The sequence below is a fragment of the Neofelis nebulosa genome, chromosome 13 (genome assembly GCF_028018385.1).
Source record: "Neofelis nebulosa isolate mNeoNeb1 chromosome 13, mNeoNeb1.pri, whole genome shotgun sequence".
NCBI lineage: Eukaryota > Metazoa > Chordata > Mammalia > Carnivora > Felidae > Neofelis > Neofelis nebulosa.
In genome coordinates, this window is record NC_080794.1 from 61782654 (window position 1) to 61802219 (window position 19566).

Sequence of the window (19566 nt, forward strand, 5' to 3'; positions counted from 1 at the left end):
CGCAGTCGGTTGGGCGTCCGACTTCAGCCAGGTCACGATCTCGCAGTCCGTGAGTTCGAGCCCCGCGTCAGGCTCTGGGCTGATGGCTCAGAGCCTGGAGCCTGTTTCCGATTCTGTGTCTCCCTCTCTCTCTGCCCCTCCCCCGTTCATGCTCTGTCTCTCTCTGTCCCAAAAATAAATAAATGTTGAAAAAAAAAAAATTAAAAAAAAAAAAAAAAGACTGAAGGTTTATGAATGGGATCCAGATTAGAGGCAGTCAGTAAGAGGAAGGTGAGTGCGAACAGGAACCTCTCAATGTTTTCCCAGCTTTCTGGGGCAACCTCTGCCAATCTGATGGCAAGGAGTAAGGACGGTCTATTTATTTTATTGGACTGGTGATTCCGCAAGCTTCTGCCGTTTGTAGACCAGCCAGCTTCCTGGGTGTGGTTTGAGTAGGGCTGAAGATCCTAAAAATGTAGGACTCTCCAGAAGGTCACTTTGAGCGGTTTTGTCAGACTTGGGTCAGTCTTCCAAGTCTGGGGCTCCTCAGGTTTGGCCTTCTTGACTCTGGAGTGGTGGTCCCATGGAGTGATGTCCGTGACTTTGAGGCAGTAGGGAGGTCACAGTAACGGTATGAGGCCCAGTCCACTGTGGTTTGAGAGGGTCTTTTTTCCAATCTTTGACCCAGACCAAGTCCCCTGGTGAGAAGGGGTGTACAGGGGATCCTAAAGAGATTGGGGCCCTATCTGTGGTATATCGTTGTAACTCATTTAGGGTAGCCTTTAAAGCTTGAAGTTGTTCTCTTATTCCCTTATCCCCTATTTGGTGTAGGTCCCCTGGGAGGCTCTCTAGACATGGAAGGGGCCTTCCATATATTAGTTCAAAAGGGGAGAAACCTTGAGTTTCTGGTGTGCAACGGACACGCAGGAGGTCCAGGGGCAATAGGTGGGGCCATGAGAGGTCTGTTTCCTGACAGAACTTGGCTAAGGTTCCATTGAGGGTGCGATTCATCTGCTCTACTTTCCCTGAGCTTTGAGGCCAGTAAGCAGTCCAGGTGATGTTGAGGGAGTTGGTTAAAGTTTGTATAATGTCCACCATGAACGCAGGGCTGTTATCACTGTGGATTGTGGCTGGTAAGCCAAACCGGGGGACAGTTTCTTTCAGGAGGACTCTAGCTACTTCCTGGCTCCGTTCCGTCCTGGTTGGGAAGGCTTTGACCCATCCAGAGTGTGTACAGACTATCACTAGGAGGTATCTAAGTCCGTGGCTTGGCTGGACATCTGTGAAGTCTATTTCAAGGTCCTCAAAGGGGGTAGCGCCTATTTGGACTCCTGGTGGGAGTCGCGGCATAGATTAGGCATTATTCTTGGCACAAGTCACACATTGTTTGCTTATTGTCTGACACAACACGGGCAGCAGACTGATGTAATATTGTTTTTTGAGGAAGGCCTCTAATGCAGTTTTTCCTAGATGGGTGAGTTGATGGTATTTGCTGACTAGATGCCCTCCCATTGTTGCTGGGACGAAGATGCGTCCATCTGGCAGTTTCCACCATCCTTTCTTGGTCTGGGTGGCCCCTTTGATCTCAACCCATTTATTTTCTTTTTTAGTGTATCTGGGTGGAGGGCTGGAGTTGTCAGACACCATAGGGCCATAGTAAGGGCCATATGTCATGGCCATAGTAACGGAGGGAGCTGTGTCTACCTCCTTATTTTCCAATGTCCTTTCTCCTTGCAGTAGACACATTGATCCCTTGCTGAGGAGGCTCTGGGCTTCCCCCCTTTTGGCAGCTGGACCTTCCTTGTCCTTTTGTTGTCCTTTTCCTTCAGAGCAGCAGCAAGGAGGCTGACTTTTTTTTCATCTTTTTTTCGGCTTCTCTCTCAGCAGTGACCTTCCTGTTCATGTAGACCTTGTTAGCAACCTCGATCAACTGGGTGATGTTCATTCCAGTGAAGCCCTCGAGTTTTTGGAGCTTCCTTCTGATATCTGGGGCAGCTTGGGCCACAAAAAGAGGTGTTTACCATCTGTTGGCTTTCTTGTGCCTCGGGATCAAACGGGGTATAAATGCGGTAAGCCTTGCATAGCCTCTCATAATAATCCCTGGGGATTCCCCTTGCTGCTGGGTGATTGACGGTATCTTGGTCATATTCATGGTCTTCTTAGCCCCTGCTCAGATACCCCAGAGGGGAGCCTCTTGGTACCTGCGGTTGTGGACTTGTCCTTCTTCTGTAGTGAAGTCCCACGTAGGACGTTCTTCAGATGTGGCTGTCCTAGCTCAGGTGCCAGGATCGACAGCCCTGCCTAGTGTACGTTCTTCAAGGTATTGCTGAGCGCCTCTCATAATTCTCCGTCTTTCTTCAGTGTTAAAGTGTGGAGCAGCTGTTGGCAGTCTTACCAAGTTGGTCAGTGGGTCTGAAAGAGGGACTCCATTAGGTTTGTGGTTTTTTGGAATATGATGGTGTGTTAAGTTTCCAGTTGAGGAGATTAGTAGTGGGAAAGGCTGGTAATGCATCATGGAGCTGCCAGGCTGGAGGGTTTTGTTTTCATCGTGTCTCTCAGGTTCCCGCGTCTCTTGTACTGGCATCTGGAGAGCTCCTACGCCTGGCCAAGGGCACAATCTGGCCGCTGGTTCTGGGGGAGAGAGGATGTGCCGAGTCTGGAGGTGGTGGGAGACTGAAGGTGGCAGAGTATCGGGAACCAGGGGGTTAGGTGCTGATGGTCTCAGGGTAGCATATGGCAGGGGCAAGACTGGTTCTTCTGCCGGATCACTGGCGAGAATTTGTGGAAGTGGGGACTTCTGTACCCTAGCCTGTCCCTGTTCGTTGCAGGTAAATCACACCCAAGGGGGAAGGGTTTGGGGAGTCTCTAACTAGGAGTTGATATATGGGAACTGATCTGGGTGACCTGGGTCTCTGGTGACAACACGCCAGACACAGCGGACTGTTGGGACATCTAAGGTTCCCTGTGAGGGCCATCCTACACCAAAAGTGGGCTGTTCCAACTCACATAGGGGCCTTAACTTGCCGGGGGTCGTCTTAATTCCATTGTCTCCCAAAAACTCCTTCTTGAAGTTCTTGATCATAGTCTCAAGAACTGTGGGTGTGCTCTGTCCCAACCTCATAATGTTCCCATGAGACGGAGTCACAAAGACAGACAGAGGGATAGGGGTGCCCCCTGAAATGAGGAGACCAGTCAGATGCCCGTCTGTCCATGTCCCAAAGGAACTTAGGTGACACTTAGTCGTAGTGGTCTCAGCTTTGTGACTTACGATTGGAAACTATTCTGATACCTCCATAGACTGTATGGTGTTCACTACGGAATCTGACGGACCCACTCAGACTCCGTGGGCTTTTGGGGACCTTAAGGGTGCCTGCCCGTGGAGCCACAGATTAAGTCCTAACTGAAGGACCAGAATGGGCTGCACATTCACTCACACACTCAGACCAGAGGTGAATACATTCCCTCCCTGGGAATCCCTACCTGTGAAACCTCTGAACGGTCTCTGGGAGGTGACCAGGCTCCCCTTCCAACCTGATGGGTGGGTCTGACTGGGTCAGGGGCGCCAGGCCTTACAGGTGTCTGACATTGGGTCCAGATCCTCACCTACCAAGTCTCCTCGAGTCTGGTGGGAACAGCGGAGCGGGGCTGGCCGGAGGTGACCAAGCAGGAGAGTGCCGAATATCAGGCAGGGCGCGCCTTCTCCATTGAGATTACTCACCGCCTCGTCATTTTCCCCAACCGGTGGCAACAATGGGCCAGTGCAGTTGGGTTTCCCGGTCAGGGAACCAAATGTTAGAGAACCTGGTCTGGATCACCCAATGGAAGAACCAAGCGGCGCTCAGAGATCTTGGAAGGCAGGAGGTTTATTTCACACAGGCAGGCTCAGAGGAGATCATTCTCCAGAGGTCTGAGACCCGAGCGCAAGAATGGGGGACAATTTATAGTCTGTTACTTCCACATTAGTAATAATTTGGTGCACGCTGCAAGTGGGGTAGGAAGAAGAACCCGGAAGGGGAGTCTTCGGGCGGGGACTGGAATTCCCCTATCAGTCCTGTCCAGCCATCTTATAACATAATTTTTCCCTATCAGAATGATACTACATGATCATTATAATTTTAATAAATGAAAGGTAAGTAACAATATGGTGCTCAAAAACAATAATTAAATATGGGTCTGCAAAGAGGGTATTGTTATAGAAAATGAAGAATGCCATGCCTTCCTTGATTGCAGGCTATCCTTTTAATTTCTATAAGTAATTTTTAGAAAAAAACATAAAAATGATTCATCTTCATTATAAGAAAGCTAGCAAATACTGGTAAGTATGAGGAAGAAAATAAGAATCACTTTGATTCCTCAACCCAGTGCTAACCACTATTAACCATTTAGTGTATATTTTCTAGTCTTTCCTGTGCATTTCGTGTATTTGTGTGAGGATGTTTAAATGGAACATATTATATGTATTATTTTGCTTCTCTCCCCATTTTTTCCCACCATAAATGTGTATATCTGTTACGTCAAGAGAATTTTTTTGTGTAGAATTTAGAGTCCATATTAACATCTAACAGCTGCTATTCATTTGACTGCAGATTATGTGCCAGGTACTGTGCTAACATCTTTTTCTTTTTTGAGGGGTGTTTAATTTATGTTGACATTATTTCAGACTGCAGAAAACTTACAAGAATCTACAAAAAATTTACTCAGATACCTCAAACATTAACACTTTACTACTTTTCCTTTTTCTCTCCCTCTCCCTTCCTCCCTTTCTCCTCTTTTTTTCCTACTTTTCCTCCCCTCTTCTTACTTATCCTCCTCCTCCCTCCCTCCCTCCCTCCCTCCCTCCCTCTCTCTCTCTCTCTCTCTCTCTCTCTCTCCTTCTCTCTTTCCATATACATACTATCTAAATATTTCTTGAACTGTGTTTGACAGTAAGGTGCTGACCTATTTCCCTGTATACCTAAATACTTGAGAGTGCATTTTCTAAAAATAAGGTTATTCTTTTATGTAACCAAAGTATAGTTGTGAAAATCAGGAAATTAACGTTGATTTAATATTATTGTGTAATCTGCAGGCTTGTTCAAATTTCAGCCCTTGTCCCAATAATGTGCTTTCATGGTAAAAGAAAATTCTGGATCATGGAGTGCATTCAGTTGTCATATCTCTTTAGTTTCCTTTAATCTGGAGCATTTCCTCAGTCTGTATTTTTTTTCATGACATTGACATTTTTGAAGAGTGCAGGCCAGTTATTTTGTAGAATGCCCCTAATTTGGGTTTATCTGATGTTTTCTCATGATTGGATTCAGACTATCCATTTTTGGCAGGAGTACTGTAGAAATAATGTTATGCTTCTCAGGACATCATGTCAGGTGGTGTAGGATGTTGAATTACTGGTAATGTGATCTTAGATCACTTCATTAAAAATCCATCCTTGCTGATTTATACCTTTAAAAAAAAAAGATTTTTTTTTAAAGTGTTTTAAAAGGTACTGTCTGCCAGGTTTTCCCGTGTAGTTACTATTTTTCCTTTTGTAGTTTTGTTGGTAAAATATACATAATATAAAATTTACCAGGTTAGCCATTTTTAGGTATATAGTTCAGTGGGGTTAAGTATTCACATTTTGTTTCTAATTTTGAAATACCTTTGAGAAAACACTTTGAGACTTTATAGATGTTACTTCTTGAACTTTTTATTTTTTTTATTTTTTTTTTTTATTTATTTTTGGACAGAGAGAGACAGAGCATGAACGGGGGAGGGGCAGAGAGAGAGGGAGACACAGAATCGGAAACAGGCTCCAGGCTCGGAGCCATCAGCCCAGAGCCTGACGCGGGGCTCGAACTCACGGACCGCGAGATCGTGACCTGGCTGAAGTCGGACGCTTAACCGACTGCGCCACCCAGGCGCCCCGAACTTTTTAAAAAATTTTTTTTTAACATTTATTTATTTTTGAGAGTGAGAGAGACCATGAGCGGGGGAGGGGCAGAGAGAGAGGGAGACACAGAATCAGAAGCAGGCTCCAGGTTTTGAGCTGTCGACCCAGAGCCTGATGCGGGGCTCGAACTCACGGACTGCGAGATCATGACCTGAGCCGAAGTCGGACGCTCAACCGACCGAGCCACCCAGGCACCCCACTTCTTGAACTTTTATTCACCAATTTTAGTATTGATTGGTGATTTCTGCCTGAATCATTTTCATGATGGTTCCAAAATAGTAGATCTAGAAATTCAACATACAGAATATGTAAATCTACCATTTCTTCTACACTTATTTATAATAATAATTTATTTCATAATTATTTATTTTGATGCTGTTCCCCTTTTGGCCTTGCTATCCCTTCAAGCCGATTCCTGTCTCCCTTTGGCTTACCCTACTCATTCTTTGAGCACTGCCTCACTTTTTACTGCAACAAAATGTAGGCTCATCTTGCACTTTCCCAGCCTGAGCCCTGGAATGAGTTATTTCTTTAAGGAGCTCTGGTTGCTTTTGGTAGAGAATAGTTTTAAAAGCCGTGGTCTGGACCCTAGATGCCCTCGTTGCTCTAGGCCCTCTCAGCAGGCACATGGAAACAGTTGTATTGTGGTGTAAGTGTGTGTCCGTCCACACACACTCAGTACATCTTCATCTGTCTACTGAAAGCAGTGAGTTTATACTGATAACCTCTGATTCCAACCCAGTACTACAGGGTTTATTCTGTCCTTCCTTTATTCTGTATTTAGAACTCCCTCTTCCAACAGGGAAAAATCTAGCCCTGTTATTCATATTTTTACTTATTGGCTCAATCTTAGAATAAACTTAAGAATTGCTAACTCATACCACTATTTAAAAGACACCTAAGCAGAGTTCAGTATTTGTTGATAGGTTTTTCTTTAGCCTAAAGGTATATACTCTAAATCTCCAGTGTCCCAATAGGGTAGCCACTACACATGAATTGTTTTGTAAGTGTAAAGTATACACTGGATTTTGTAAATTTAGTATAAAATAAGGAAGGTCAAAAATCTTATTAGTATTTTAGTAATATGTTTATGTTGATTATATACTGAAATATTTTAGATATATTGGATAAGATATATTAATAAAGTTAATTCCACCTATTTTATTGAAATGTGGCTATCAGAAATACTAAATTACATATGTGATTCTCATGTTTCTGTTGGACAGTGCTGATCTAAAAACCATGCTTAAAAGTTACTTGGATTTGTTTTCTCTCCCTAGCATTCTTCCCATCCTCACATGGTTATGTTAGTCATTTGAAATACAGTTCAGTTTTTTTTTTTAATTTTTTAATCTTTATTTATTTTTGAGAGACAGAGAGAGACAGAGCATGAGTGGGGGAGGGGCAGAGAGAGAGAGGGAGACACAGAATCTGAAGCAGGCTCCAGGCTCTGAGCTGTTAGCACAGAGCCCAATGTGGGGCTTGAACTCACGAAACGTGAGATCATGACCTGAGCCGAAGTCAGACACTTAACCGACTGAGCCACCCAGGCGCCCCTGAGATACAGTTCTGAGTTTATTTTTATTCTGAGTTTTTCTCCCCATCCTAATTGATCTTCCTTATTTTGGAATATGTGAAACGTTAACATGGTTCCAAAAGTAAGAATTGTACAAAAAAAATGTATACTCAGAGCAGTGTTCCCCCCCCCCTTTTTTCCCCCCCTTTCCACCGGTTTCTACCTCACTCTGTAGATAACCAGTTTCATCATTTTCTGAATTATCCTTACTGTGTGTTTTCCCTTCGGGAATGATGAGGTACATGTATATTTTCTGATTTCTTCTTTTTTACACAGAAGATATATACTATAGAAAACTTTTGTGCTTGGTTTTTTCATTTAACACAACATATTTTGGAACCCATTCCATATCAATTTATAGACTCACCCTCTCTCCGTCTGTCTTTTCCTCCCTCTGACAGCTGTGTATCACTACTGTGTTGTGAGGATGTTAACCATTCTTTTATGATGTTTCCAATATTTTGCATTTACAAACAGTGCTGCAGTGGCTAACCTGGACATATATATTTTTGTATGTTGGAAATATATCTTTGGGTGAATTCCTAAAATGGTATGTTTGGGTCAAAAGTTTAGAAGCACGTGTAAATTTCTTAAATATTGCTGTATCCCCTTCTGTGGGGGTTGTATAAATTTGAATTCTCACCAGCAGTATGTGAGAGTGTTTGTTTTCCCATAACCATCAGAGTGTTGTTATACTTCTTAATTTTTGCTAACCTTAAAGGTAAGAAGTGGTATCTCCATATAGTTTTAATGTTTATTTCTTTTGTTAGTAGTGAGGTTGAACATCTGTTCATATGTATAAAGGTCATTTAAATATCTTTTTTTGTGTTTGTTAATTGTTTTGTATCTTTTTATTTATTTCTCTATTAGATTTTTTTTCTCCCTCAATTTTTCTGAGTTCTTTTTTTTTAGGGATACTAGCTATTTTAAGTTCTATATGTTACAGGTATTTTCTCCCAGTTTGTCAGTTGTTTTTTGGTTATGTGTGTGTGTGTGTGTGTGCATGTGTGTGCACGTGTGTGTCTGTTTTTAGGCTTTTATCTAGTTTAATTTTTCAGTCTTTCGTTGCATCTGAATTTTGGGTTGTAATTGGAATACCTTTCTCTTTCCCCAAGGTAGAGAAGAATTTACACGTTTTGGTTGTTACATTTGGATCCCTGCTTCGTTTAGAGTTTTTCTTTTTTTAGTGAATATTATACAAATTTAAAAATCTTCCAAATTTTTTCTTTAAAAAGTACAGTTTTGCCCCAGTGTTTTGAGATGTCATGTTTAGCATACATTAAGTTTCCATTGAGTTTATTTCTGGACTTTCTACTCTTTTGCACTGATCTGTCTATTCCTGTACCATTATCACGCTGTTTTAATTATAGAGGCTTTGTAGTATATCAAGGGATAGCTTTTAACATTTTTAATGTGTCATGTTACATCTTTATTTTTCTGTTGAACTTTAGTGTCAGCTGTCTATCTCTAGAAGAAAGTTTGTTCAAAATGGGATTTTTATTGGGATTACGTTAAATTCATAAATTACTTGAGGGAGAACTGACGTCTTTATGATGTTGAGTAATGTTGAGTTTTTTTTTTTATCTGAGAACAAGGAAACAAGCTTTCCATTTGTTCACATCTACTCAGGAATGTTTCAAAGTTTTTATATTGGTTTTGTACACTTGTTAAATTTTCCATTTTTAAAAAACTCAATATATTTGTAGATCTTTATATCAGTTTTTATAGAGCTACATTATTCTTTCTAATGACTATTTTTGTATAGCTTAGATATACCATAATTTAACCTTACCCATATAGGTGGACGTTAAAGTTGTTTATAATTTTTCACTATTATTTAAAAAAAATTTTTTTTTTAACGTTTATTTATTTTTGAGACAGAGAGAGACACAGCATGAACGGGGGAGGGGCAGAGAGAGAGGGAGACACAGAATCAGAAGCAAGCTCCAGGCTCTGAGCCATCAGCCCAGAGCCCAACGCGGGGCTCGAACTCGCAGACCGCGAGATCGTGACCTGAGCTGAAGTTGGACGCTTAACCGACTGAGCCACCCAGGCGCCCTAATTTTTCACTATTATAAATAGTTTTGGGAGAAGTATTATGGTAGAGGTCAGTTATTACCTTATGATAAAGTATTTGAAGAATTGCCTGGTCCTAAGCCCCTTTGATATGTAAAAGATTCTGAAATATTGTTAAAATGCTTTATACGTTATTAAAAGGTATACCTCCATCAACAATGTGTGAATTCTTCTGTCTACATTTACCAAAATAGGACCTTATTGCTCTTTCTTTAAGTCTGAGTTTGATGGGCAAACAAAAGTACTGTGTATTTATATGTTTATTTTGCATTTCTTTGGTAACTGATATGATTTATTTTTTCTTTGCTAGCTGATGAGGTTTATTTTTTATCCATCCATCCAACCATCTGGCATATTCTTATTGAGCATCCACCATATGCCATCCTGTAAGTTAGAACTGTAGTTATGACTAGAAGTTGAGCATCTTTTTGTGGTTTTCACCATTTGTATATTTTGGTTTTTTTCTTAAAAAAAAAATTTTTTTTTTAACATTTATTCATTTTTGAGAGAGAGACATAGCCTGAGCAGGAGAGGGGCAGAGAGAGAGGGAGACACAGAATCTGAAGCAGGCTCCAGGCTCTGAGCCGTCAGCACAGAGCCCGATGTGGGGCTTGAGCTCATGGACCGTGAGGTCATGACCTGAGCTGCAGTTGGACACTTAACCGACTAAGCCACCCAGGTGCCCCACTTTCTCTCTTTTTTTTAAAGGCAATTGATATGCATTTCTGCCCCCTCAGACTAGTTCTCACAGGACTGAGAATGAGAAAAGATGACATTTTCTTATTCTGTTTGGTTGATGAACTACTAAAAAGTATTTTCATCTGTTTGTGTTTATTTTCATTGCACATTCTATGGTAGGTAAATGTGTTAAACTCTTAGCATTCACGAAATGAGATAATGAAAGTTAAGTGCATAGACTAGTGTCAAAGAAGTAATTATATATTTTTATAAAAATAACTTTTATTATTTTCCAGGTGAGACTGCTGTTTATCAGAAGGAAACTTTTGTACCATTTGCCTTCAGATAAAATCTGTCTGCATGTTCTAGAGTTTTATTATTCAAAAAATAAATGTCATTTATTTGGTAAGTCAGTTGACTATACTTGTGCGTATTTTATAGAACTATTGTTTATTTACTCTAAATATTTATTTGCTTATATTTTGTTTCTTTTAGTGTCATTTTAATTATAACTCATTTAAAACAAGTTTGAGAGTGGCAATTTCCTGAAGGACTGAGGGTCTCTTAAAGATTTTCTTCTATTCACTGTTGTTCTTAATTTTGGTGTTAGCTGTAGAGAGAACAGGGGCTGGTTAAATATTAGAATTAGTTCTCAAAGCTGGGATACTGGTTTTGCTTTGTTTAGTCTCTTCCACTGTAGGAACAGAGAATTGACATCCTTTCAAGCTCTAGAACTTCCCTCTCGTTCATATATGGAGCAGTGAAGAAGCTATGTTATTATAGAGGTGTGAAGAACTGACTCAGGAAGATTATATCTTCAGTAAAGCATAAAGAAGCAGAGTGAATAATGCTATGAAAGAAATTAGAAATGAAAAATAATGAGATAGCTAGTGAAACTGATTTTAATTATTTCATATTACTCTATAGGTGTTCTTTTTCAATTAAATTTTTTTCCAAGAAGACTTAGTAAGTTGATATAACCACTGTTCTGTAAGACTTTCTTAGTCACATCCTCTTACGGTCTTTTCAGTCTGTTCCAGCTTCTGTTTCTAATGTTTTGCCAGTGTTAATTGGGTGGCTGATATGTAGGGTGAAGGCTTTAGTGGCAATAAGAGGGTCAGTCATAGCAAATGTTAGAAGATAATTGTACTTGGGTGCTGCTCAAGCATGTGGCAAAAAATTGGAAACTGTAATGAAATGATACTGGTGACTTGAAGAATTTTCTTTTAAATGGTTTTACACAAAAATAATAAGTAAATATTGACGTTCAGAGCTTAAAGTATTCTCAAATGGAATCTAAGGATGAGGACTATAGCTACAGAAAAAAGGGGAAAGAAGATTCTCCTTTGATATCTTTTTTGGTGGTGTCTTTGCTTTTGTTAGCATCAGAAAGCGTACTTCTGGGGCGCCTGGGTGGCGCAGTCGGTTAAGCGTCCGACTTCAGCCAGGTCACGATCTCGCGGTCCGTGAGTTCGAGCCCCGCATCGGGCTCTGGGCTGATGGCTCGGAGCCTGGAGCCTGTTTCCGATTCTGTGTCTCCCTCTCTCTCTGCCCCTCCCCCGTTCATGCTCTGTCTCTCTCTGTCCCAAAAATAAATAAAAAAAAAACGTTGAAAAAAAAAAAAAATTAAAAAAAAAAAAAAGAAAGCGTACTTCTGATATTCCTAGAGGGGGTATATGGCTGCTATGAGCAGAGGCATGAGATTTCATTGTGCATGAGTCTGAAATGGCCCCAATCTTAGAGCAAACCAAAATGAGTTTTAATCTTGGTTATTTAAAATCTCCTTGTACCTGTCTTATTAGGAGTATTATTTTTTTTAAGAAGAAACTAATTTGCAACTGGCTATAAAGAGTGACATTGTGTCCGGGAAAATGGTGTACTAACACACTGCGCTGTCCCACAAGAGTACTTCTCAAGTCCCTGAACGCAGTGCTGACAATCTGTGAGGGCCTGTGAATCGTTGGGCAGCAGTTGGGGAAGACGGCCAGCAGAGTGAGGTGGTTGTGTGTAAGTTACAGAGGAGGTGGGAGGGGAAGAAATGAGAGAAGAGCAGGGCAACTCTGGTTCTGTGGGCAGTTGGAATGGAAGCTATTCTTGTTGGTACTACTGAAACGATTGTGAAGTGAACAGCCAGAGGTTGTGTGTGAGGCGGAGGGGTTTGGTGGAGTAGAAAATTGTGTATTTCACTTTTCCTTTCAAGGTGTCAGTGTTTCATTCTGTCATCAAAACTGTAAGGCTATGGGGTGTCTGGGTGGCTCAGTTGGGTGACTGACTTTGGCTCAGGTCATGATCTCACAGCCTGTGAGTTCGAGCCCAGCGTCGGGCTCTGTGCTGGCAGCTCAGAGCCTGGAACCTGCTTCGGATTGTGTGTCTCCCTCTCTCTCTACCCCTCCCCTGCTCACGCTCTGTGTCTCTCTGTCTCTCAATAATAAATAAACGTTAAAAAAAATTAAAAAACTGTAAGGCTACATGTTCTGTTGATGAGAGTGTGGATTGGATAGATTTAAAAATTTTGAAGAGACTAGAAATATCACTTCCTACCAGGAAATGAGACTATAAAAGTCAGGGTGATAGGGATGGGGCTTATCTTTTCCAGGAATTATTGTAATGATAGGAAGGCCAGTTACCATATCGAGATCCCCAAATGACTGGGCCTTTATCTCAGACGAATATATATCCTGTTATTTATTTATATATTAGACCTTACATACACATACCATCAACTAGTGTTGTTTAGAACCACTTGGCCAGCCATGGCAGTCTTCATCAGACATCAGTACATGGGTTTCTGAATATTTCTGGGTTGTGGAATAGACTTTAATGTGGGATGAGTTATGGTTCACTATGGTTCAGCCTTTGGCTCTAGACTAGATTCTGTAAGTGTCTCCAAAATATCACTTTCTGACCTACTGCGTCTTCATATTGTTCAGTCTTCTTGCAGTGTCTCCCTTCAGTTCTCTTTCTCTGTACCAGCTTATAAAGGCCTAACTCCAGTTCCACCTATTTTATTACATCTTCAACCATTCTAGGCCCTTACTGATATCTCTCTGGGTTTTTATCATTTACTGCTTTTCTCTTTACTTAGCTATCATATATTATTCTAAAACATTTTTTTTTTCTTGAGAGTGTGTGCTCGTGTGTGAGCAGGGAAGGAGAAAAGGAAGAGGGAGAGAGAGAATCTTAGGCAGGCTCCATGCCCAGCACAGAGTCTGATGGGGGCTCAGTCTCACCACTGTGAGATCATGCATGGCCCGAGCTGAAACAAAGAGTCAGATGCTTAACTGACTGAGTCTCCCAGGTGCCCCTAAAATGATAATTTGAAAAAAATATTTTATCTTCCCAATTAGATGGGGACAACTTAAAGGGGAGGCTACATTATTCATGTGGTTCAAACCATGTTATATTATTGTAGTCTTTATAATCTGTACTGTCCCAACATAGTATCTGTATCAGTACAGTATCTGCACTTAAAAAATATTTGACTCCAAGAAAATGCCATTACCTATTGTTAGCTTTTACCAGTCTTTAACATTTATCTTTCTTTTTGTATCATAAGAAAAATAGATTAGAATTGCAGTTTTAGTACCTGAGTCATGTTTGTTCAGTACATCGTACTTCTTGGAAAAGCCTTCTGTAGTGCTCTCTACAGGCTTCCTGATTTTTAAAGGAACATTGCTCTGAAGAGATTATATTCTAAGTTAATTACAGTATTTATTCTTGAATCTCTAATTAGTAAGCTTTCAATCTGCATATAAGAGAAGCTCTTATTTGTTAATTATCTAATGTTTTCTTTGCCTACTTTGAAGTGTAACTTGCTTTAGTTTCTCAGTTTCTCACCAGCCACATTTGGCCTTCACGCTTGCTAGCATAGCTTCAAGGAGGGGGAGAGAGACACAGATTTGTAACTATATCTCTAACATAGGGATTCCACCTCCTTTACAGTTGTTCTATTGCTATTGCACTTTTTTTGTCTTTTTAAGCTTTTCTCTGCTGTTTTACCCCATTTTTTAGGAGGCCTATATTCTAGTCTAGTACACTAGTTCAGGGACTTTGGAATCCTAACCAACGCTTGGAAGCTGTGCGATTTTAAGCAATTTAAGTTTCAGATTTCTCATCTGCAAAATTAAGATACCTAGCTACCTCTTAGTTTGTAGTTGGGATCAAATGAGATAATATAGAGGCACCTGGGTGGCTCAGTTGGTTAAGCGTCTGACTCTTGATTTCGGCTCAGATCGAGCCCCACATCGGGCTTTGCATTGACAGTGTGGAGCCTGCTTGGGATTCTTTGTCTTTCCCTCTCTCTCTGCCCTTCCCCTGCTCTTCTCTCTTGCTCTCTTAAAATAAATAAATAATTAAAAAAATGAGATAACATATATAACACTCAGCACAGATTAAGTCTGGTTGCTTCTACTTTGAAAATTTACTGTGTGGTTTATTAGCTTTAGTCTGTGAATCCTAAAGGGAAAGAAAGATCAAGTTTAATGCATGTCATGTTTGAGGTACAGCCCTCAAAGCGTTGTCAATTTCAACTCTGTTGTCAACTGTAGGATATTAGGGATGAAATCCAGATAGATCAGTAGAGGAACTAATTTCTAATAAGTCTAGAAATAACAGACCAACCTCCAGATGTCTGGTAAGGGACATACGTTTTAGGAGGGAGTTTTTCCTTCTCTCTCCCCCCTGCCACCAGGTATATATGTGGAATAAGAAGCAGAGCTTTCTCTCCACCTTTCTATTACATGTTATATTGCTGTTGTGTTCAGTTATATTACAACTTTGGTCTATATAACTGCCTTTTGAGTTGGTCAGTAATAGGTGCACTAACATTAAACTGGGAATAGTTAAGTAGGTGAACTACCGGGATACCATGTTAGTGGAGTGTGAAAGAGGCTAAGCTACGGACTGTTTCCCAGCCTATAAAGCGTGAAATCAGTTGGTGCCGATGCATGGTGACTGTAGTCACTGGAGTGTAAAATAACTTGAGGACATGAATTGTGTTTAGTTGTGAGAAAAACCTTTTCATGCCATAATTTGTTTATGTATTTTGGCACCCCCAGGATCCTGCTGGAATCATGCATCCTATATCTTTCATTGTCTTAATACTCAGATTTCTCATGGAATGTTTCTTCATTTATGCAAACCATATTCTTGTCCAATTGCATGCAGAGATGCAGAGGCTGTAAATCTCCAGATTTATACTAAAGACTAATACTAAAATACTGTAACTATTATATTCTGTTTAAGATGACATCTGAAAATACCATCTTCTATAGGGATTTGGTGTACCAGTTTCTTCTGTTTGGAAACTCAAATTTGAAGTGCACTCTACATTCTGCTTTGAAGCTTCCTCCAGTCTAAGAATTGTGTTACCAGTTTCACTGGTTGCTGTTCCCATGTTCACATGTGTCTCTGGAGAAAGGGAAGTATGTAGAGAAGGATAATGTTTTCAAATGGTTGGGGGAGTTGGTAGGAAGAAGTATAGCGATTATTCTTATGGGGAATAGAAGAGAGGGAGTTTCTCTCCTGACACCTGGTGAGGTTCTTCACCATATGGTTTTGAGGGTGAGGCAAGGTGAATGAGGAAGTTTCAGAGACTATAGTGAATTATTATTGTCAGCACTTTTAAGTCTGGAAGGTTATTGGAAATAGGCATGCCATGAAAGCATTAAAGTTCTTTCATTCTTACCCTTGTTGGTTTTACTGTTTTACTTCAGCGGTCTTTGAACTCTGGTTGCTTTGTATTTATACATTCTAAGCGAATTGTGAATATTTATGAAATTAATACATTATTGTGAGACACCATCCTGCTGAATGTCAAGCAGTGAATTGTAGCAGTTAAATGCAGGGACTTTGAAGTCTTAACTGACACTCAAAACTGTGTGATCTTAAGTTACTTAAGCTTCAGATTTCTCATCTGTAAAATTGGGATAATAATAACTACTTCATAGTATTATAGTTGGAATCAAGTGAGATCTTTCATACACACACACATATATATAAATGAAACATTTAGCATAGTCCTTGTCACATGGCAAACATTAAGTGGTAGCTGGGGTTTTCTTCCTCTGCTACTACTTTTGGTACTACTCTACCACTTCTTTGGTTTTGCTTGTAGGGCCTAAACTTTCATGCAACAGAAAACATAATTAGATACGGTTCATAGCAGCAGATTGTGAAGAATATGTCATTGTTCTCTTAGACATGGCTTAATAGATCTTAACCAAATAGAAGCTCTGTAAAAAGACTTTTTTCATGAAAGGAAAGGATCGTTATTATGTTGACTTAAGATAGCTTTGCAAATGAAGGTAAAAAGTTATTTTAAAATGTATTTGGTTAATGCAAATAAAACAACCTATGAACTTAGGGAGTTTATAGGAATAAAATAAGAGTTCAAAGTATTATCATTTCTTATTATTCACTTAAAACAAGCCATCTTTTCTGAGGAAGTGCCTTTTTCAAAATTAGTAAGAGAAATGTGTGTCTGGTGTTAAGAATAGTTGTAATAGAGATCTTGCCCAGTGTATGAGGCACATTTTTGTGGGAATGGGATGGAAAGTCTTTCTCATCATCTTATACTAATAGAAATGAGCATTGGTATGGATAATGTATTTGGTTTTGGTCTGCATTATGTGATTATTTTTGCAGCACAATTAACTTCCTGATTAAAGTTTGTCCAGCTGGTATATCCAGAACTTATACTGACTGAAAAACTGGGTAAGGCAACTATGATGGTGATAAAACTACTAGTTTTAGTTGATAGGAGACCTGGGTTCTTGTCTCAGTTCCTACTCAAATAACTGTTAAGTCTCAGATAAATTCCTCAACCAATTCCTTATCTCTCTGTTTTCCTTCCTTCCTTCCTTCCTTCCTTCCTTCCTTCCTTCCTTCCTTCTTCCTTCCTTCCTTCTTCCTTTCTTCCTTTTCCTTCAAAAAATTTCTTTTCATGTTTATTTATTTTGAGAGAGACAGAGAGCAAATAGGGGAGTGACAGAGAGAGACAGGGAGAGAGAGAATCCCAAGCAAGCTCTGAACTGTTGGCACAGAGCATGACACTGGGCTGGGTCACATGAACCGTGGGATCATGAACTGAGCAGATGAAGAGTTGGATGCTTAACCGACTGAGCCACTCAGGCACACCAGTTTTCTCATCTTTAAAATGAGGTGATACCACATGATTTTCAAACGTCTTTTTCAGCTCTAAGCTTTTGGCTATGTATGGAGGTGGCTTGGCAATCAGGAAATAGAGCAGTGACACATTTTGGCCACCAGACAGACGGTAAAGTCCAGTCAGTCAACTTGTGCTATGTATTTGACAAGAATGTAGCATCCTTGCAAACGAGGTCACATTACTCTTCTATCCATTTAGTTTAAATAAGTTATGGAGCTTCTTGCTTTTCTGATTCTAGTTGGATTGAATATCTTTCTGCTTTTGTTATTTTCAACCTTCTAGATAGGACTGGGACAAGTACATAAAGAAGGGAGAAGAGTAGAGGTGTATAGTTGTCAGGGATTCATTTAATTTTGTTCTCCAAGATAGCGAGTGGCTCTCGGATGACCTGTGGGCAGTTTTCATGGGAGGCGCAAGAGTGTGGGTGACCAAATTTTAATTTGTGGTCACCTTCCCCCAAAATACACCTGGCACACACACAAATGACACTCAACCCTATTTATCCCCACTCTCTCTGAAATCATAAAAATGAAAATGAAATGTCTGAAAAATAGAATGAGCACAGCACTTTTAATTAAAACCTAGATTCCAGCCGTTCTTTGTCACTTAATATCTATTTAGCCATGGCCATCACAACCTCGGATCCTTAGTTTCCTTATTTGGAAAATTAAGATCTTGAATTCTGACTTACGCAATCCTTTTCGGTAATGTAATTCTGAGATTCTGTAAAGATTCTTTAATGTTTATGTGAAGGGCAGTGATATTTTTTTTTTTTTAATTTTTTTTTTCAACGTTTTTTATTTATTTTTGGGACAGAGAGAGACAGAGCATGAACGGGGGAGGGGCAGAGAGAGAGGGAGACACAGAATCGGAAACAGGCTCCAGGCTCCGAGCCATCAGCCCAGAGCCTGACGCGGGGCTCGAACTCACGGACCGCGAGATCGTGACCTGGCTGAAGTTGGACGCTTAACCGACTGCGCCACCCAGGCGCCCCGAGTGATATTTTTGATACAGCATTATAATTGAGTAGTATCTTGTAAAAATAGTCTATAATTTTTTTTTTTTTTTTTTTTTTTTTTGGCAAGGAACAGAAGTATAGGTGCTGTTAAGGCATAAATATTAAAGTATTAAAGTTAGCTACCATAAGAGCAAGAAGAACAACACTCTACTGAGACATTTTTATAACCCCACAAACAAATAAAAACAAATTCTCTAGAGTGCAGACTCAGGGTACAACAAGTCAATCGAAAGGGGCCATACTAGGCGCCAGGCCAACCTGATTTGGGGTATAGTTGATAACGAAGCATTCATAGGAGAAGTCATTTGGGGATAAGTGAGCTTGAAAAAAGAGGACATCTATATCACAGAGGGAAACTATATCAAAAAGCTGGAGTCAGAGTCCATTTCTTCCAGTCACACAAGTGGAAATAACTTTGATACTTATATGTCCAGTTATATGAGTCTGAGTTGCTGTCTGAGAGCACTGGATAATGTGGAAGGAACAAAGGGGGCATGGGGCCCAAATAGACTAGTTCAGATGAGTGTCTAGAAGGCGACAGAGCAAATGGATACAGGAGTGTGCTTGAAAACAGGCAAGGATTAGTACTTACACAAGAGAGTGAAGCCAGCAAGGCAGACCGGATAGAAAGAGAATTTTAGGATTATGAGCAAAAGCCAAAATTTTAACTTGTCCAGGGTTTAAGCACCATCCTTGGTGTTGGTAGACAGGGTCTGCTTGGTATATCCACAGCTCCACACATTTGAGGCTAGTGATTATGTCACTGACAAACTACATGGTTTGTATGGTTCTGATGGCTTTACATTCAGCTGGATACACATATTCACAGATCTGCTCACTAATACTGCGGAATTCATTACACAGAACTGGCTAGTAAAAAATTTGGCAGGCAAACTAGCTTTCAGAGTGCTCTTAGGAATGGAGCCCAGCTGTTCCCTTTGGGCTTTGAGCTGTTGGAATTCATTGGGTTAGCAGCTAGAAAGAATGAAACTGTAACATTTTTAGCCTAGTTCATGACAGCAAAGCAGAGGTGTTAGAATTTCTGTTCTAGAGGTTTACACTGCAAGTAACTTAACCTGATTGTGTGTCTTAATATTACTGGGCTTCTGACCGCTGAAATATGGCTTGGATCGATGGTGGTTTGG

The 19566-nt window shown here is 40.4% G+C and overlaps 1 protein-coding gene across 9 annotated transcripts in view; it reads left to right on the top strand.

Annotated features, from left to right (window-relative positions):
• The window catches only part of R3HCC1L (R3H domain and coiled-coil containing 1 like), a 95978-nt gene that overhangs the window by 15199 nt on the left and 61213 nt on the right, over window positions 1-19566 (top strand). For 5 of the 9 annotated variants that reach the window (XM_058697397.1, XM_058697395.1, XM_058697396.1 and 2 more), the window contains exon 2: window positions 10532-10640. The exons of 3 other annotated variants lie outside the window; for them this stretch is intronic. The gene's annotated coding sequence lies outside the window, so the exon portion shown is untranslated. Of the gene's footprint in view, window positions 1-9867; window positions 9944-10531; window positions 10641-19566 lie in introns of those variants that run through there. One more of the 9 variants, XM_058697393.1, reaches the window with a different exon arrangement.